This window comes from Populus euphratica, unplaced genomic scaffold (assembly GCF_000495115.2).
Source record: "Populus euphratica unplaced genomic scaffold, PopEup_1.0 scaffold697.1, whole genome shotgun sequence".
Lineage (NCBI taxonomy): Eukaryota > Viridiplantae > Streptophyta > Magnoliopsida > Malpighiales > Salicaceae > Populus > Populus euphratica.
The window spans coordinates 24390-46978 of record NW_011500569.1 but is presented as its reverse complement, the minus strand read 5'-3'; the positions used below and the strand labels follow the sequence as shown (position 1 = coordinate 46978).

The 22589-nt window shown below is 29.9% G+C and overlaps 1 long non-coding RNA gene and 1 pseudogene across 1 annotated transcript; one reads left to right on the top strand and one right to left on the bottom strand.

Moving 5' to 3' along the window:
• The first annotated feature begins 5327 nt into the window (after positions 1-5327).
• On the top strand, positions 5328-8537 carry LOC105115433 (uncharacterized). Its single transcript, XR_840342.1, has 4 exons — positions 5328-5690; positions 6426-6628; positions 8059-8060; positions 8437-8537. It is a non-coding gene; the product is annotated as an uncharacterized LOC105115433 (long non-coding RNA).
• Positions 8538-8582: 45 nt separating this feature from the next.
• Positions 8583-22589, bottom strand: part of LOC105115436 (pectate lyase-like) — a 22541-nt pseudogene continuing 8534 nt past the window's right edge.

Genomic DNA, 22589 nt, shown 5'->3' with positions numbered 1-22589 from the left:
TTGTATAACACTTGGTACAACAAATGCTTGACACTTTTGATTAGTACTTAAAAGTGTATTTTTATCAAGGTTTTATATCATCATTTTGCACTTGAAATATCAATAACTCCTTAACTAAACTATGTTTTATAATAACGCATGTAATAATATAAGATACCTTTAATTTATGGTAAATGTTCATTTTAAATGCAGGCCTATCATATAAATGAAAGGATTGATTGATGAATTTAAGAAATGAAATTGAAAGGACAAAGAGATGGCCAAACATAGAAAAGAAATGTCGGTGCAGTCCAAACTAGAACACTATTCGGTAATTGGGTCATATCTAGAGCTGTAGATCTCAGATTTAGGTTTACTTTATATGGATGGAAAGGTAAAACATAGGCCTATAACTTTCATATGGAGCCCAAGATTAAAAAGGTCATTTTCAAGTCCAAATTGCAACAACAACCAAGAAGTCTGAATCTGTCCTCTCACCCAAGCACTGTTTAGTGTTTGGCCCATATTTGGAGTTCTAGAAGTCCGAATGACCTCAATGTTTTATATAAGAAAGCTGAGATAATTTCCTACAACTTTCATGTTTTCAAATGGTTCCAATTTTGACGTTATCAATGACATTTTGGGCAGACAAGAGAAGACAAGGATTGTCATGAAGTCAAGAGTTGGCCACTTACTCATGAATTAGTCATCAAATCAATAGTTCTCAATTTTGGCCTATAAAAGGAGGCATTTGCCATGCATTTAGGCATCTTGGTGTTCAGATCAAGATCATGCTCTTCCTTTCTCTCTTTGTATTTTTTATGCTTTGCTTTCATTAATATTAAGTTTATGCCTTTCATTTCCTTTCCTTTACTTAGTTAACTTTTATGTTGTTATTTTGTTTATTTATTTTTCTTTCTTTCATTATGTCTAGCTAAGTTAATTATGTCAAGGTGAAAAGGTTACACTAATGGTGTAAGAATAAGTATAGTGTAAACTTAATATGGACTTTAATGTTTGATACTAACATGTTTTATATTTGTTATCTTGTTCGCTCTTTAATACTTTCCTTGTTAAATGACTAATCTTGATTTATGTTGTATAACACTTGGTACAACAAATGCTTGGCACTTTCATAGCCCATACTGTATGGTATAACCGACACCTAAGCTATGAAAGGAACTTGATTTGTTGTTAACATAAGGTATAATCATGAATGCTTGATGAAATTTATAAATATTAGCATTAATTGAATAAGATAACTAATATAATCATGTTAACAATCTATAATCAGATTGGAACCTCCTTTTTGTGTGGTTTCTAATTGAATAATAAGAGTTTATATTATACTTGTTTGACATATGACACGACTAAAAGATTGAAGTCTTTTCCCAAGTGCAGGAGTGTCGAAGTAATAAATAACCCGGCAAGACCGGGGTCGAACCACAAGGAGGTTAATTGTACAAATTATAGACAATAATTATAAACAGCAATAATAATAATAATAATAATAATAATAATAATAATAATAATAATACTAGTAGTAGTAGTAGTAGTAGTAACAATAATAAAGATGAAGAAGAAAAAGAAAAAGAAAAAGAAAAATTGATGAGAATTTTGAGATGGAAAATTAACGTAAGGATTAAACAACGATAACAAACAATGTCAAGGTTAGAGGATCCACTAATAGTATGTCAAACAAGTATAGTGTAAACTCTTATTAGTCAATTGGAAACCACACACAAAAGAGGTTCCAATCAGATTATAGATTGTTAACATGATTACATTAGTCATCTTATTCGATTAATGCTAATACTTGTAAATCTCGTCAAGCATTCATGATTATAACTTATGTTAACAACAAATCAAGTTCCTTTCATAGCTCAGGTGTCGGTTATACCATACATTATGGGCTATGAAAGTGCCAAGCATTTGTTGTACCAAGTGTTATACAACATAAATCAAGATTAGTCATTTAACAAGCAAAGTATTAAAGAGTGAACAAGATAACAAATATAAAACATGTTAGTATCAAACATTAAAGTCCATATTAAGTTTACATTATACTTATTCTTACACCATTAGTGTAACCTTTTCACCTTGACATAATAAACTTAGCTAGACATAATGAAAGAAAGAAAAATAGATAAACAAAATAAGAAAATAAATAAGATAAAAGTTAACTAAGTAAAGGAAAGGAAATGAAAGGAATAAACTTGATATTAATGAAAGCAAAGTATAAACATTACAAAAAATACAAAGAGAGAAAGTAAGAGCATGATCTTGATCTGGACACCAAGATGCCTAAATGCATGGCAAATGCCTCCTTTTATAGGCCAAAATTGGGAACTATTGATTTGATGACTAATTGATGAGTGGGTGACCAACTCTTGATTTGATGACAATCCTTATTTTCTCTTGTCTACCTAAAACATCATTGATAACGTCAAAATTGGAGCCACTTGAAAACATGAAAGTTGTATGAAATTGTCTCAGCTTTCTTGTGTAAAACATTTAACTCATTTCAACTTCTAGAACTTTAGATATGGCCAAAATACTAAACAGTGCTTGGGCTAGAAGACAGATTCAGGTTTCTTTGTTGTTGCTACAATTTGGACTTGAAAATGGCCTTTTTAGATCTTAGGCTTTATATGAAAGTTGTAGGCCTATGTATTACCTTTCCATCCATATAAATTGGACCTAAATCTGAGATCTATAACTCTAGATATGACCCAATTACCTAACAGTATTTTGGTATGGACTGCACCGGCATCTCTTTTCTAAGTTTGGTAATCTCTTTGCCCTTGCAATTTAAGTTCTTAAAGTCATCAATCAATTCTTTCATTTATGTGATAGGCCTGCATTTAAAATGAACATTTACCACAAATTAAAGGTATCTTATATTATTAAATAAGTTATTATAAAGCATGCTTTAGTTAAGGAGTTATGGATACTTCGAGTGCAAAATGATGAAATAAAACCTTGATAAAAATACACTTTTAAATACTAATTAACATATCATTAGTGAATCCTCTAACCTTGACATTTGTTATTATCATTGTTTAATCCTTACATTAATATTTCATCTTAAAGTTCTCATCATCTTCTTCTCCTTCTTTTTTTTTTTTCTTTACTACTACTACTACTACTACTACTACTACTACTACTATTATTGTTGTTGTTGTTGTTGTTGTTATTGTTATTATTATTGTTATTATTGTTGTATTATTGTCATTTATAATTTATACAATTAACCTCCTTGTGGTTCGACCCCGGTCTTGTCGGGTTATTTATTACTTCGACACTCCTGCACTTGGAAGAAGACATCAATTTTTTGGTCATGTCAGGAGTACTAAAAAATAATCCTCTCCTTAAACTAATTTTTAGCATGTTTAATTTATTCACAAAATCATAAGATACAAAAGAATAAGTGGCTCTAGATTAAACAAAGCATACACTCTTATGAAGTTAACATCATCTTACCTATCATTCAATACAAACATTATATTTTTTTATTTGTTCCTAACCTTTGATCTCAAAACATAAAACAATGAAGTTTCAATTACATACACATATACATGCCTTTATGCTTGCTTATACATTCATAATTTAGTGTGCAACTTATTTATTTAATACAATAATATAAATATAGTATTATACCTATAACCATATTTGGAAAAGTCCTAGCATCCCACTGAATAATGTTGAAGGACCTCTCCTAAACCTTCTCATAAGACACATATGACCGGCCCCCACTAAAGTTTGCTCCAAATTGAGTATGTCTTCCTGAACCCCTACATGGTCAATTCACTATCATTGACTACTCCTAACTCTCCACTTGAGGTTTATACCTATAAGACCTATTTAGGTTCTGATAGGGGCAACTCTTTTTAAAGTACCTTAGGTCACCATATAAATAACATCCATTATCCAAGTATTTATAACTCTTCCACTAGTGATCCTCTTACCTACATAAATAACACTTATTTCCTGCCATTACACAATCATCATAGTGCTTCTTATTACAACATTCACAACATGGATATATAGAATGCCTATACATTAGTGTTCCAAAAGAACCACCAACTTGTCTCACTCTAGGATGAGATTGTCCTTTAGATAATCCCATTTTGACAGGTTAGGATGGCCTATTATAGGCTTATTTTAGAACAAAATAGCTCTTACCTTTGTAAAACTAGTTGTTATTCTACCCATTATCTCTATACAATTAACAACTGCTTATTTATCACATCCTCCTCTTTTTAAGAGAGTTAGTTTACTATTATGATATGATCCAAGTCCTTTTCTCCATCTAAATTGATAAAGGTCCTATTTTTGCAAGCCTTGACTTTGATTATTTAGCATTGCTTCGAAAGATTGAGTTACCTCCATTAATTCCTAGATTTTAGTTAGTTAGAGATTAACTAACCCCTTCATGATCTCTTGATACAACCCATTTCTTAGCTAGTGTCTAACTATCTCTGCATCCTTAACTCCATTAAAGAAAGCACACCTCATCTCTCATACATTTTCACATAGTAAATAAAATAGGGGTGTTTTCTCTACTTATATTGTTTATGGTTTTTGTAATACTTGCCATCATCATTCCCATCATATATTCAAAGTATGCAGCGCCAACTAGAACACATGTGGTACTAGTTGTAACATAGACAAGGGTCTTTTTAAAAATTGTTTAGCATTGTGGAAAACTAATGAGGGCATCTCTCTATATCAATAATAAAGGTGTAATTGGTTGATGAGAAATAGTGTCTCTTATCATATCTTTTATTTAATCACTTCTATCATTTTGAATTAGCTCTTTACCATCATGTGGCAGTAGATTAGTATAAGCTTTACTTCTAATACTTACCATTAGATATTATAATACATATTGTTCATTGGTTACCTTTACCTTTTTTATTCTTATAAGTTCACTTAATCATAAATTATTAGCTTTAATACTTACTATAATAGTCTAAAATTTCATACCAATTTTAAATACTTCTAATAGTGAAGAACATGTAAAATGGTCAAGATTTTTTTTTGTGATATATTTATAATTGACTTATCTCTATCTTGCCCACATTAGATTTAACTTTGCCCATAATAGTATAATATTCTACACTAGAATTTAACATATAAGGAATATTTCATTTTATAAATAATAAGTGTATTAATTTAAATTTTTTTTAGAGTGTTTCAGGGCTCTACCCAAAATCTTGTCTAGTTTATACTTCCTACTCAACCATGATGTATCTCAATTTAACGTCAAATTGATCAATTATGGTGGGAATCATCAAATTCATTGGTTTTTGTATGAAAAATAAAAAATAATGTGAGTTTAAAGCAAGTATTCAAGAGTTTTATTGATTAAAAGCAAAAGAAAGGATCTTTTGTAGAATTCATTAATTAGTTAAGATTTAATTGGGATGAAAAATAGCTTAAAGATCTAATTGATACCTGTCTTAAAGATTGAAGGGGACTTTCTTGAGGTTTGCTTTTTATTTTATCCATAAAAATCTGGAAGAAGCTAATAAATCAAACCTTAAAAGAGAAGAGAGAAAGCCAGAGAAATTCATTTCTTCTAAATCAAGACACTCGTCTCTGTGAGAGAGAGAGGGATGAGAAATGGATGACAATCGATAGATAATAAAAAAGCAAGGAAAGATAGTTTGTTCAGAAAAAGAAATGTTGGTGACCTGTTTGACGAGGTAAAATCTTACTTATTTCAGGCACCAACCAAATCCACTGTTTGTTTGCCTTTGTTTATTCTAACCAGACATCTATGTAATCAACTTATAATGTCTTCAAGTTACACATTTAGTTTCATGGACGGATGGATTCACAGCAAATATTTTCTCTATTAGGATATCGATTATCTGTTGTGATGGCATTTTCAGAGCTCAAAATAGTTTGCACAAGAATTTCACCAGGATTATATCTTTGTTATGCTACTTTCGCTGATGTGTTTCTTGATATGTTTGAAAAAAGTAACAATCTCAGAGTCTCACCAAGATCTTTATGTTTTTGCAATCTTGCTGCATATTGCAACAAAGTTCAGAAGAGTAAACTCTTGCCATAATTTTTAGGGTTTTTTAGAATTGCATCTTGAATTCCAAAATCATATTTACTAAAACGGATATGGCCCTTATTTTTTTTGTCTTTGCCAATGATGCATGTTCTTGTTTTTCTCTGTTGTTCTATTATTGTGATTTATTTTATAACTAAGATTCACCCATCATTTGTTTTGGAAGAGGGTGAGAGCTGAGAGACATGTTCCTTTTAGTTCATACTCTATCAGAGGAGCAAGATATCTCTTAATCAATTGTATGTTATTATTTTTCTTGACAATTTTTATCTAGAAAAATAAATGTTCATTTTTAGTATGCCACCCCTATTCCCTCCCCTTTCCTTTCCTCTATTCATATAGCTGTATTTTGTTGCAGATAGGATTGAGGCAAATACTTACAACTGTTACCATCACAAGCAGAAGCTGAAAGGTCAATTTCATGTTTCAGACTGAATGATAAGATTTTGAGTTGGAAACTGGAAGAATTGTGTTCTCTTTGTTACAAAGTTGTTCACAGATTCTTAAATTATTTTTAAACCCAGTCTAATAAGAACTTTTTACTAAATTGTCAAGAATAGTGTCGCTATGAATGTTTGGCTGCCACAAGCTAGTTATCCCTGTGGTAACGTTTCTGACACCTCTAGCTTCAAATTTTGAAGGTCTAATAGATCGATAGACCACGCTTTCACGGTTCGTATTCGTACTTGAAATTAGAATCAAATGAGCTTTTATCTTTTTATTCCACATGAGATTTCTGTTCTCGTTGAGCTCATTTTAGGACACTTGTGTTATCTTTTAACAAATGTGCCACCCCATTCAAACTCCCCACCTGACAATGTCTTCTACCAGGATCAGTCGTCGAAGCGGCCTTAGGTCCAAAAAGAAGGGTAGCACCCTGCCAAAGCTCCCACTTATCCTACACCTCTCAAGGCGCTGAGGGCGCGCCTTCTGCTGGTGATAATCTAAATGACTCTCGGCAACGGATATCTCGGCTCTCATATCGATGAAGAACTTAGCGAAATACGATACTTGGTGTGAATTGCAGAATCCTATGAACTATCAAGTCTTTGAACACAAGTTGCACTTGAGGCCTCTTGGTCGAGGGCACGTCTGCCTAGGTGTCACGCATTGTCGCCCCCACTCCCTTCGGCTCACAAGGGTGGGGGCGGATATTAGTCTCCCGGCGCTCCCGCTCGCGGCTGGCCTAAAATTGAGTCCTCAATGACGGTCACCACAACAAGCGGTGGTTGAGAGACCTTTGGACATTGTCATGCGCGTGCCTGTCGCCCCCGGGATCTTTTAGACCCTCGGGCATCGACCTTCTAGGATGCCCTCGCTGTAACCCTAGGTCAAGCAAAACTACCCGCTAAGTTTAAACATATCAATAAATGGAGGAAAAGAAACTTACAAGGATTCCTCTATGAACGATGAGCGAACCGGGAAATGCCCAGCTTAAGAATCTGGCACCCGCGGTGTCCAAATTGTAGTATGGAGAAATGTGCTCAGCGGCGGACCAAGCCCAAGTCCCCTGGAAAGGGGCACTGGAGAGGGTGAGAGCCCCGTCATGGCTGGACCCTGCCGCATCACGAGGCGTTGTCTGCGAGTCGGGTTGTTTGGGAATGCAGCCCCAATCAGGCGATAAATTCCATCCAAGGCTAAATACGAGCGAGAGACCGATAGCAAACAAGTACCGTGAGAGAAAAATGAAAAGGACTTTGAAAAGAGAGTCAAAAGGTGCTTGAAATTGTCGGGAGGGAAGTGGATGGGGGCTAACGATGTGCCCCGGTCGGATGTGGAATGGTTACGGTCGGACCGCCTATTGGCTTCGGGTGTGGACCGATGCGGATCACGGTGGAGGCCCAAGCCTAGGCCCTTGAAACACCCGCGGAGATGTTGTCGCTGCGATCGTGGACTGCAGCACATGTCGTCACGGCGTACCCCAGTACATGCGCGCTCCGAGCATTGGCCTGTGGGCTCCTTATTTGTCCCATCTTGAAACACGGACCAAGGAGTATGACATGTGTGCGAGTCAATGGGCAAGTAAACCCGTAAGACGCAAGGAAGCTGACTGGCGGGATCCCCTCGAGGGTTGCACTGCCGACCAACCTTGATCTTCTGAGAAGGGTTCGAGTAAGAGCATGCTTGTCGGGACCCGAAAGATGGTGAACTGTGCCTGAGCGGGGCGAAGCCAGAGGAAACTCTGGTGAAGGCCCGCAGAAATACTGACGTGTAAATCGTTTGTCTGATTTGGGTATAGGGGCGAAAGACTAATCGAACTATCTAGTAGCTGGTTTCCTCTAAAGTTTCCCTTAGGATAACTGGAGCTCGGAGTGGTTTTATCGAGTAAAGCTAATGATTAGAGGTACCGGGAGCAAAACGCAATTGAGTGTTGTATCCCTTGATACATGGGATTGTTCCAAGCTTCAGCTAATTACTAATCCTTACTGATTTATGACTGCATTGTAATTGAGTGCTTCTTTGAGACCAATTCATATTGTTTTACGAAGCTTTCGTTAATTCTACCGTGATGGTAGGGTTTAAAGCATTGGAAAATTTATTGAGCCTTGGCTAATTAATTAAATAAGAGGAAAATTAAACAGACAGAAGCATAAAGTTAGGTGTCCTGCGTTCAACATTGGTAACCCTTCTGGCAATTAAGAGCTCCAGCCTGCGGGGACATGTTTGTTAAATATGAAGCTGGTCTTGCTACCATGCTTGATGCTTTTATGTAGCTTGCAGGACTTTTCTGGCCAGAAGGCGTGAAGAAAGCACCGTTGAGCATCATGTCTCCATCTGATCTCCGGTTCCAGCTCTTCCACTCCGCAAATTCATTCAAGCTTTCATGCCTAGTCACCTGAATGTGAAGTGAACTTTTAGGAACAAAAGGGTAAGTTGAGAAGTTCCCTAACTGGACGTAACCTGGTAAGTTGAACAACTATATTTAACTGGGACAGTTGAAGTGTCAATGATTTGACACTAGCCTTTTTTTCATTTAAAATTCTACTTCAGTTACTGCTTCATTTGTGAAGAATGAACTGTTCCCCTTTCCCTTGGAGGGATTAAAAAGTAAGCTCTCAGGTAAACGAGATAGCTGTCAAGTGATTAATTATCAGTAGGTAAAGACGCCCTTCATTTTGTTTAAGTAAAGCCTATTCACTTTAAGATAGAGAAACTTGCCTCCTTAGTGTCACTGTTGTCTAATGCCATAAAAACATTCCCTTGGCTGTTGATTGTTGGATTGGCGCTTCCACCAATTGTGTACTTCTCCCAACCAGTATATATATTATTCACAATGTGAAAGTAACCATGCCTGTTAAGATACATTTAGAGAGCAATTTACTGATAACTCCAGGAATCCAGAGAAGAAAAAGGAGCGCCATTAATATTTGCAGTTGCTCATGTAGTTTTGTTGTAAAGTTAATAATAACTTAAGTTACCTAGGCATTCTTTGAACCAGATTTTCATCTAAAAAAAATTGAAGGCAATTGTGACTTGCATATTCTTGTCATCAAGAAAATCATCACTATGACCCATAAGCATAACCTCATTATGATTGAACATGTAGTTGTTTGAGATTGTTATAGATGTTGAGCCAAATACAGCATCTATCAGTCCATCATGGCAATTAGCTAGTGTACAATGATCAATCCACACATCCCTAGCCGCAAATATCGATATCCCATTCCCATCTGAATTACCTCTCAAACCGTAATGCTTTGTGGAGTCTCTTACAATGGCATTTCCTCCTGGTACACAGCCATGCATGTAGATGTTACGTGTGATAATGTTACTGACATTTTGAATGGTTATGCAAGGACCATCCGCAATCTGGATGTTATGCCCCCGGCCATCAATTTGTTTTGTGTGAATTCATATTAAGTTCTTCCTTCAAGTTGATGACCATGTCCTGATCAAAGATGATCCACAGAGGCTCTTCTTGGATGACACCATAGCGGAGTGTGCCTGGAATTGGGTTTACAGGGTCATCATTGTCAGAATTTGTTACTACATAGAGGTTACCATCTCAACCCCCCACAGCATTGCGTCCAAACCCAATTGCGCAATCAGCTAGCACCTTCCTGTTGGTTTCCCAGCCAGGGTCGCATCTCCAACAATCATCAATAGGGTTACCAGTTCTGCATGCATCGTTTTCCAGCTGCCTTCTCGTTGAGCTCCTGTTACATTATTTTTCTCAGAAATTGATCTTAAATATTCTTGCGAACATATAGCATGAAACATTCACTTACCACTTGGTTGCTTCTGATATTCTTTGCAGAGGATGTCTAGAGAATGTTATAGTGGCATGTGAGATCAGGACAGGAAGAGGGACAATGTCGGCATCTTACATGTAGTTTAGCGCGGTGGGATAGCTAGAAAATTTTAAATGAGAGAATAAATTATAAATATTTAATATTATATATTATATAAACATGTATTATATATAGAGAAATTAATTTGAAATACATGTACCAACTTATGTCAAACAAAATTAATTTAAGAATATTTTTAAAATAAAAAAAACTTACATTATAATTATTTTTATAGATTTTTCATATTTTAAAATTACTTAATAATGACTTCATTATTAATTTCATTAAAGATATATTTTTTTAATATATATAATGAAACTTTCGTTCATCTATTTTTAAATCTTTTAAAGACCAGTGAAATTATTAGTAACAATTATTTGTTAATTTGTTGTTTTACACAAGTGGGTTAAATATAAATATTAACATGTTTTTTAATTTTTTTTATTATATCTCTAATTTTTTTAGTTATTCAGTACTTCATTTTTAATTACTAATACATTGATTACCATCATTTTTCATATGAAAAATATAACAAAATACATATTAATTCATCAAAACTCATTTCAATTCATATTCATATGCATATAATATTATACATAAACATATTAATTTAGCAAATCTATAAATTATCATATTATTAAGAAATAAAACTAAAATTAAACAATGAAAGAAATAAAAAAAATAAAAGAAACTTATCTAAAATATTAAATATAAAGTATAAAAGATTACTTAATTAATTAATAATTTAGAATTTAAAAAAAAATTATAGAAGAAAAGAGAGAGATATGAACAATAACTTTAAAAAATAAAAAAAAAAGCTTGTTAAATTATTACATTAAAATTTTATTGTATGAACAATAACTTTAAAAAATAAAAAAAGCTTGTTAAATTATTACGTTAAAATTTTATTATAAAAAATATTTAAAAAAAATAAAAGAATCGCCCCTCTTAATTTTCATTATGGCTCCGCCACTGGTAGAGGGATTGATGTCTGTCTTAGGAGCTACTACACCATGATAGTGGTTCGAAGATTTAGATTTATATAGCTAGCAATCACAGCATATTTCTTGGCTTGTTGCTTCCAGCAAAATTAACAAATACCACGGTGGAGATTAATGTCACCGGAAAAGTTGGTTTCCAATCATGCTGATAAGTAATAAATGAAAAAGATTGTTCTAAATAAAGTAGCCACGAGTTTTGGCTTGTAAAACCCCCTCTATTTGGAAACTTGACATTGCATTGATGTGGACGTGGTCACGTGGTGGCCAGGACACAAGTATTTAGAGGCCGAATGGTTAGCTGCTGGCTTGGATGGTGGTCTCGGTCTCCTCCACCACCGTACGCTGGTGGACATCCAACTTAATTGTTCTATGTTGTGGGTCAAAAACAAAAACATAAAGAGCAAGCACTGTCAACTCGTATCTTTAACTTGAAGAAATCTTTTAATCAAATAAATTAAGAATTATATATGTAAATAAATATTAAAAACTATAAATAAAAAATAAAATTAAAAAGTTGAGAAATATATGAAAATTAAGATATCAAATCTGTATCATGGAGAGGTACTCTCTCTCAAAAGTTGAGAAATATATGAAAATTAAGATTTGATGGAGAGGTACTCTCTGTTTACTCTCTCTCTTTTCTAATTATATGTCAATATTTTTTTTATAAAAAATTAATAATTTAAATTATATTGAAATAAGACAATTTGCTAGTATTGTCCTTGTTTTTTATATTAATATATTTTTCCCAGCTAAAAAATATAGCTTTTTTGAGCAATGTACTTCATTGCAATTAGAATAAATATTCAAAAAAACTCAGAAAAAATAAAATAAGAATAAAAAATGACATCTCTATACTTAAAACGTCTTTATCATATTGATGAAATTTCTTCCGTGAGACCATTATAACTAAAAAAGAAACAAAATATTAATTTGTTGAAGTAAAAAATTATTAGAATCATAAAAGCAAATTAAAAAAAAATCATGCTTTCATTATTATTCCACGGATATTTTTTAAAAAATATATGGATAATACATTAGAAATTTATGGATTTTTTTTAATGTAATCATGAAATCCACCCTTTTTTAATAAATAAAAAATAAAAGTAGATAACTTGTGGTGTGCTTGCTTAATTGTTTACCTCAAAATGATGGTCAATGAATTAAGTCGGAGTTTTTTTGGAGCTAAATATCTATTTTCAATCTATTTTTTTACTAAAAAAATCTAATAAATATTTTTATAATGTCAATAAATTAATTTCTTAATTCAAAAAACTTTGAAATTGATTCAAAAACATAAAATCAAACCAAAAAAAAATATCTCTCAACCCCAATCTATCTTATTTGCCAAAATAAAGGTCTAAAACATCTCAAAGGAAATTCTCTCATTGAATAAAACTTATTGATAATAATATTAAAATGTAAAAAGAAAAAAAAACATTATAGATATGTTTTAATGTATCAAGATTTTTTTAATAGAGAAACAAAAATGTTATTGTTTATACTTTATAGAATAAATTAAAAAAATATATAAACTCATAAATCAAGAAGATGTTGTTAATACTAATTAGATATTAAAGCATTAAGCTAATTTTCATAATATAAATAAAAAATAGATGCACATGCAAATGTTTCACACTAGCTATCCTTTTTATTTTAAATTTTATCATTCATTTTATATTAGCGATTAATTGTTGTTGCTAATAAAAGATGATCTAATTTACTATAATAAATCCATATAAATACAACTAATTAATATAAAATATAAGAGAAAAAATTCAAGACAAATCAAAGTAATCTATTTGAAGTATCATGCAACTAAAAATATATATAAAGAGATCAATAACTGTTTAAATAACATAGTAATTCAATTTGTTTAAAAAATAAGAGAGATGGTATAAATCAATATTTAAATAAAAAAATAATGGAAAGTGATATAAAAATAAAAATGAAAATAAAAACAAAAATAAGAAAAAGATGTCATACAATTTTAATAAAAAAAAAACATCAGACCACACCTCTTTGTGTTTTATTTGTCCAACGGAAGTAGACACTCTTGGTCTCTTTTTTTTTTCCCAACAAAGCAATAAGTCGTCTATAGTGGTAGCTAGTCTATCCTAACTGGTTGTTTTTGGTCAGCTCTAATGATAAAACAAATTGGGGTCCTAGTTCTTCGCTCTGTAAATCCAAATTGCTTGCTTATTTTTACCTCAATATATATTTAAAACATAATATAAGTTTTGGAAAAAAAATACTTACAAGCCCCAAACCACCACAAAATTATTCTTAAAAATAAAAAATTAATTAAATTATAAAAAGTTAAATGAACACTGATCTACTTTTACTAGCATTTTTAGACCTTAATTGAATTTCTATTAAGAAGAGAAATCAATTGACACAAAAATCATTTTTTTTATGGTTGAAATGGAGCTAACCAATAACCTTTTTTCTCCATTATTTTTTAGTAAGTTTTTCTTTCATCTTTTAAATCCAAAGATTGAAAAATAAACAAAATAAATTTTTGAATAAAAAAATTACAAAAAATAAAGGGACTAAAATGGAGGAAAAAGGAAATTCAATGGATTGAAAAGCAATTTTTCATGAATTTTAGATTGACCATGCAATTTTCTAGTATTTAATGTTTTAGTTCTCTCACTTTTAACTTTTTTTTTTGTTTTTTCAAAATTAACCAATAATACTTGAAGAAATTAGATCACACAAGATTTAATTATAAACATGCATTAAGGCATAATAATTAAATGAAAGAACTAGGATGAATAGTGATAGTCACCCCAGTTCTTTTAATATATTTGTTAATGAGAAAATAGTAGGATGTAAAAGAACAAACACATAGTTTATTCCCACACAAAAAAAAGTACAAATAAGCATATTTGTATTAGTTTTGGAGTACAAAAATATATGTGAAATACAAAAGAATATGATAAATTCTTTGTACAATGAAACCAAGCTCCTAAAATTTGCAATGAATGCTAGCCAACATATATTTTCTATTTATAATGATTATATACAAGTAATTAACACACAACACCAAATGATTTTAACTTTCACTTATCATAACAATTTTTATGCAAATACACAATGAAACTATCAAATTGAGACAATCATAGCTGAATTCAGTAAGGAATAGATGAATAATCAAAAACATTTTAATGAGCTGTTTTACATCTTTATGAAGATTTTTTTATTTAATCTTTAAAGAAAAAAAAGGTGTTATAAACCATAAGAGATGGAAAAATAGGACAATGAGAAAATTCAAAAGGAAAAAACACTTATAGCTAAGACAAATTTGAGAAAAGAGTAAAGAATAACAAATATTTATAAATAAAAGCCTGTAATTGATTAGCTATACCTTTAAAGTTTCTATAAAGTTCATCAAGATCAAAACAAAATTGTTTTACATGTTAACCTAAAAATAACTAGTGATTTATTTTGAATAAATGAGTCAAAACAATATTTTACTTTTCAAGAATCCTTTAATAGTGAGTAATATTGATGGAAGTTTTTTTGTTTGAAGACGAGTCTCTTTTTACTTATAACTATAGTTTTTGTATATGTTAGTACTACATATATATTCTCTCAATTTTTAACTGAGAGGGTTGGCTCTTCTTGTCAAATAAAGATAATTGAGAGATTTTCTTTCCCCAATATAGATAAAATCTCTCTTTAATATGTCAAATTGTTAGAAATTACTCTAATAATTTGAATTTCTTTTCTTTTCCATACAATTTCAACCCGGCATAACCATGGTTCCCAAACATAAAATAGTAGTTCAAAAAATCTTATATCCCATTCCTTGAATTTTCATTCAAGTATTCATTATCAACTCACCGTCTTCTTAATAAATGAAATTGATAAGCTAATATTTTTATATGATCAAGATTATTTACTCAATCTTTTTTAAGAATCAAGATCAAACATTTCAGCTCAAATATTTAGAAAAGTATTGATTTGATGTAAAAAAAAATTAAAACTCTATAAAGATTATAAAAATAATAGAATTTTTTAGATAAGAGAATTTATAAGCACCAAATGTTGTAAAAATATAAGCTTGTGTGTTATTTCACATGAAGTGAAATAGTGGAATTTTATAAATAGAGAAATCACATACAGCTATCAAATATTTTAATTTTTTTTGGTGTTTTTCCTCTTATTAGGAATGCCATATCACCATTTTTTAAAAAGAATGATTTGTTGTAAGAGTTTTGCTATATATACAAAAAAAAAAAAAAGTTAACTACTTCACACAAGTTAACTCTTGTACAAAAAGGTAAGTACAACTTATAAAAAATTATAAGTTTACACCTTTAGCTAAAATTGGTTAAAAAAATACAAGAACCCATATGATGAGGAGTTTTAGCTAAAACTAAATAAAAACTTTTTGGGTGATTAAAAGTACAAGAATACATGTGATAAAGTTCAAAATTGAGTTGTAATACCAAAATTTTTTATAAAATAATTTATTATAAGATATTTTTTACCATGTATAGGTTTTTGAAATAAAAAGACATTGATGGTAACAATTTTATTTTTGTGATTTCAAATTAAATTTTATAAAAACTTGATTATATTAATACAAACTTAAGCATTTTTAAGTCATATTTACATCTATTGCTTCAAATTAAAGTAAAAATTTCTTATAACAATAAAACTTTGAGATATATATATATATATATATATATATATATTATCTAATTAATCCATCGATGTTAAAGACCTTTAGATTACCAAACCCCATCGATGTTAAAGACCTTTAGATTACCAATCCCTCTTCTTCTTCTTTTTATAATGACAAACAATTCATACAATAAAAATGTAAATATGATATTTAATATTATACCCCTTTCATCACAAACAATTCATGCAATAAAAAAAATAAAAAAAATATTTAATATTATACTCTCCCAATCAAAAGCAATATATATTTTTTAATATTATAAGCTCCTCGTATCAACTTGAATGTTTAAGGTATAACAAAGATATAGCATTTTTAAGTGTATCATCATAAAATATTATTCACTTGCCATCATTAAAATCATAACCTACTATAATAACTTAAGAACTAAAATTCATGCATGTCACAATCCACATTAAACTATAAACACCACATTTTTCTCTCCAAAATAATAAATATTAAATATCCAACCACTACATTTTTCTCCTTCTTTGGAACATAAAAAAAAAATAAGACACCAAATAGCAAATAGACCCATGATATTAAATAACCAAATAACAAATTCATAATTTAAATGGAAATAAAAGCACATCAAACATAGTTAAAACAAATATCCATTGATTTAAAGATTGCAAACCAAATCTTCTTGATCTCATTTTATGTCCAAGAATCTTCTCTCATGTTTAGCTAAATTGCAAGAATATTAAATCCAAAGGTTTGTCACTTTTCCAAAGGATTAAAAAAGTGTATCTTTTCTAACCAGACTCATTTTCATCAACTTATGAATGAATATACAATCAATTTAATATTTTTATGCATACATGTATTAAGTCCATAACATAAATTTATATTTTTTAAATCAGAATTTTTTTATTTTTTGATGTTTTTTTTGAAAATTTGATTGAAAATAAATATTTTAATATTAGATTCACTTCTTATAATGTAAATATATAGTCCTAATATTAAATAAAAATTTTTAAAAGAGGTGTAATCGACCCATAAATAATTTTAGATTAGTCTTAAATTTTTTTGAAATTCTTTTGGGGTCTATTTCGCAAAACCTATTTTTATTAAAAAAATAAAGCAGTCAAAATAAGTCTAAGTGTATGTTTGACAAACAATCCTTTAGGCCAAAACTCTTCACAAAAATTTTAACAAACCAAACAAACCTTTACTAAGTGACCTGCTTTTGACCTAACCGGGTAGACCCAAAAACATTGATTCAACCATGGGCTAAATCAAAAACCAAAATTTAACCAAACACTAAACCAAAATAAAATCAAAACTAAAAAAAATTATAAGAATTTCTTACCAAAATAGATCAAACATAGAGAAAAATAGAGAACATAAGGAACAATGATGGACATTCAAATCCAAACCCAATAATATAAATATCAAACCAAACCAAATTCCAAGCAATAAAATGCAAGGTTTTGTTTGTAATCAAGCATAGATCAAGAATCGAGGATTCATTTGCTTTGATTATTATTAAATCAAACATGATTTTATTGAATGAGGGTTTTTGTTTGAAACTAAACCTTAAGATTAAAACACTTAAAAACATGTTATTGATGCAAGAACAACATAAATTATTCACTAATGATGATGTACGAACATGCAAAGACCAAAATAAACTTAAAAGAAAACCTAAATCTAGTATTCAAGACAATGTTCTTTAGAAAAGGTTTAATGCCAAACCTATAAATTGAACTTTTAGGTCTCCAAACTTCCATATAAACCACATTGTTCACAAGAAACATGTTTGAATAAAAACATAACAAAAAATAACATCAAATAATTGAAAACATCCTTAGGATTTTAACTTTCAAAACTGCAGCTGACACGACCAAAAGATTGATGTCTTCTTCCAGATGCAAGAGTGTCGAAGTAATAAATAACCCAGCAAGACCACGATTAAGTAATAAATAATCCAGCAAGACCAGGATTAAACCACAACGAGGTTAACTATATAATAATAATAATAATAATAATAAGTTAAAAAGAACTTTGAGATGTAAGATTAATATGAGAACTAAATAATGATAAAAATAAATGTTAAAGTTAGAGGATCCACTAATGGTATTTTAAATAAGTGTAATATATATTTTTTTTGTTACTCAACTAGAAACCACATATGAAGGAGGTTTCAATCGAATGATTTATCATTAATAGCTCATTATAAATTATTAACATGATCATATTAATTATATTATTTAAGTAACACCAAAATTTTGAGTATTATCAGGAATTCATGATGCTAATTTATGTTAATAACAAATCAAATTCCTTTCATAACACAGGTATAGGTTATACCATACGGTTGGCTATGAAAGTGTCAAGCATTTGTTATACCAAATGTTATACAATACAAATCTAGATTAACTATGTAGCAAGTAAGGTATTAAGAATTAATAAGATAACAATGATAAGACATGTTATTAGCAAGTTATTAATGAAAGCAAAACTCAAGTATTACAAAAATATAAAGAAAGAGAGCAAGAATATGATCTTGATCTGAAAATCAAGATGCCTAAATGCATGACAAATACCTCCTTTTATAGGCTAAAATTTAAAACTATTGATTTGTTGACTAATTGTTGAGTGGGTGGCCATATCTTGACTTGGTGACAATCTTTATCTTCTTATCTGAACAAAACGTCATTCCTAATATTAAAATTTGAACAAACTATCTACATGAAAGTTCTAGACAATTGTCTTAGCTTTCCAACAAAAAAAAAAGTCATTTGAACTTCTAAAACTCAAGATATGGGCTAAACACTGAACAATGTCTGGGCTGAAAGATAAATTTTGACTTCTCCGTTGTTGCTAAAATTTGAACTTGAAAACGCTCTTTTTAAATCTTGGACTCTGCATGAAAGTTTTAAACTCATGTCTTAACTTTCCATCCATATAGAGCATACCCAAATCTAACTTTTACAGCTCCAAATATGATCAAATGACTAAATAGTGTTTTAGTTTGGACTAAACCAGCATATCTTCTCTAAGCTTAGTTCTTTCTTTGTCTTTTCACTTTCAATAGTTAATCACATTAATCAATCCTTTGAATTATGAGATATGCCTGCATTTAAAATAAACATTTACCATAAATTAAAGTTATCTTATATTATCAGACTTGTTATTGTAAAACATGCTTAAGTTAGGGAATTTAATGATACTTTAAGTGCAATATGATGATATAAAACCTTGATAAAAATACACTTTTAAGTACCAATCAGTAGCTCCATTAATAGCCAATAAAATATCAAACTTCAATCCAAAACTAACTTTTTAGGACAAAAACCGAATCCGGGAACCTAGGAGATGAACTAACAACCCAAAAATATTCATAAAATACCTGTTACTATATTTGGCAGATTCCAAAAAACATGCACTTCTGCAGCAACAACAACATTCAAACACTATTTTAAACATTCAACAAATATTAACAACTAATTCAAAGAAACATTAAGCAAAGAAAATAACATTTTCATTTATCAATCCACATGAATGTTAAAACATAAAATAATGCTAAAAAGATTTAAAAATATCATCAAACATTAAAAAAAAAATATGAACACATATACAACATCACAATGATCGTCCTTTCAAAGCAGGATTAACGTGATTAGGTGTGATGAAAAAAATAAGGAATTCTTGTCCTTTATTAATAAAACCAAAGGAATAGGAATTGCCACCTAACATTACGATCACTAGAAAACTTATTGGTATATGAGAGTCTGGATAATGTGATAAGTTGCGAATGAGAAGGATGTATCACCCTTAAAACCCCTTACCTATGATAAACATCATTGATATTTGTCTAAAATAAACTAAGATCTTATTGTGTTTTCTAACCATTGGTCTGTCTAAGTTTAGAAAAAGTTCTTTTCAGTAAGGAGATCCTTATCGTATTAGGTTAAAACTTAGTTAGTCTGAAGTCAAGATATATAAATAAAAAGAATTGTCTTTCTATTTAATATCAGAAATCCATCTTACATACAAGTTTATAATCTTATTTATTAAACAAAATAAATTTTTGGTAAAAAGATTTAGAACGTATCAAATAATACTCATTTATTTAAAATCAGAAATAGATATTATGTATAAGTTTGTAATGCCAGATATTGAAAAAAACAAAAATCATTTTTTAGCGTTTTTGAAATATAGGCTAAATTCTCATGTATTTAATAAATTAGTTATTAAATTCAATAAAGATGTATTCAAAGTAAGAAAAATAATTTTTTATGAGTTTTTATATAAGAAAATATGATATATAATCTATTTTTTGAGAGACTGGCCATATACACATAAATAAAAAAAATATGTTTGGGTATTTTATAAGGAATTTTGATTTTTTTTTTTAGTTTTCAACAAAAAACAAGTATTTTTAATATTGGATCAGTGCTTTACAATATATATTTACTATCCCAATATTAAATAATAAGGCTTGAAAATATATGAGGGACTAAAAAAATAAATATAAAGAGGTCCTTGAATTTTTTTAGATTTTTTTGAAATTATTTGGGGGTCTATTTGGTGGAACCCCTCTTATTTAAAAACATAAAATTATTAAAGTAGGTCTTAGGGTATGTTTTTCAAACAACCCCTTAGACCAAAAAACCTTATTTGAGTCAACCAAACAAAGCCCACCTAAAATTGACTAATTTGAGTTAACATAAAGTATTAGTTCAATCATGAATTAAGCAAAAAAACGAGATTTGACTGAAAAACTAACCGAAAGCAAAGGTTTAAACCAACACAAATCAAACACACAATCAAATGAAGAACATGATGAATGTTCTTTAAACACCCAAAAACACAAAACATGAAGAAGATCAAGTTAAGCAATAAAAGGCACGTTTTTATGTGCAAACCAACATAGATCAAGAATTAAATGTTAGTTTGCCTCAATCATCACTCAAAAGCCATAATTTTATCAAGAATGAGTTTTGGTTCAAAAATCAAAATCCTAAAATTAAAACCACAAAAGGATAATATTGGTGCCTAAAAGTCCTAGATTAATTACTAATAAAGATATATGAACTTGTAGAAAATAGAATTGAATCAAAACGAGCTCTAAAACATGTACACACGACAATATTCATAGCATGAATATAAACTCAAAACTGCCTAGAAAACACTGCCAAACCCAAAGTGACCCTTTTTGACCTTTAAAACATGTTTTCATAGTTCTAACAAGACATATTATCAAAACCAAACATACTTAAATTAAAAAGAACTAATAAAAACAACAAATCATCAAAAACATGCAAAAACAAAACCTCTAAGTTTCAAAAATATCAACATAAAACAACTTATATTTTATGCAATTTAGATAAACAAAACCTCTAAGTTTCAAAAATATCAGCATAAAACAACCTATATTTTAAGCAATTTAGAATCACAAACTAAACACTTTATCATTACACATGACTCAAGCAAAACTCAAAAGGCAAGTACATGCTTTAAACATACTATAAAAACAAGAAAAAAAAAATAATATAATAGTGTCATTTAACCCCCTTCAACAAAAGCATCTAGAAATCTAGCAAGTTAAAAGCATTAATTCAAAACACATTTTAGTCTAAAAATACATAAATTTATGATAGTTATAGCCTAGAAAACAGACCTAAATAACAAGAAAGACAAACATAAAAAGACTACAAAAATAACTAAAAATAACAAATATCAAATCAAATCTTAAAAGTATCAAAATAAAAACACTAAATTATCAAATAACAGCTATAAGAAGGATAAAAAGGGGGAGAGAAGTGCTCATTGAGCTCCAACCCCTCATTAAAAGTTGACGACTTACCTAAACAAATGGGAGCAATAGGTAACCTTTTGATTCCTTACTGATTACTAATTGGATTCATAATTTCTATTTGAGCTCTAAATGACCAAGAATCTCTTCCTTTCTTTTTTTGCACCTATTGTCTCCCTTTCTATTCCAAAAATCTAAAGATTATTATCTATTTTTCTTTTTATTTTATGTGTTTTCTCCTTACATCTGACCCTTTTTTATTCTTTTCTCTTCCATTTTATAGCCTTTTATGGGCAAAAGGTTACAAAACCACCTTCCCCTTAATGGTATTCTAAAACTAACATGTAGAGGATTCATTTCTTTATTTTGTTAGAGATTTTTTTTCTCTCTTTTTTGTCAGTTTTCCTTGTCTCTAGGTTCCTAGCAACCTTTAGGAGTTTCTTAAAAGAGTTAGGAAAAAGAAGTTGAAACTAGTCCAAAAATGGTTGATTGAGGGTGCCTCTTTTTCAATTTAATAGTGGCAGACAAAAAGTTACTAGAACAAAATAAACCATGAACATTATAAAAGAGATGACTAGAACAAAATAAACCATGAACATTATAGAAGAGATGTTTTTTGATTAGTACTTAAAAGTGCATTTTTGTCATGGTTTTATATCATCATTTTGCACTTGAAGTATCAATAACTCCTTAACTAAAGCATGTTTTATAATAATATATCTAATAATACAAGATACCTTTAATTTGTGGTAAATATTCATTTTAAATACAG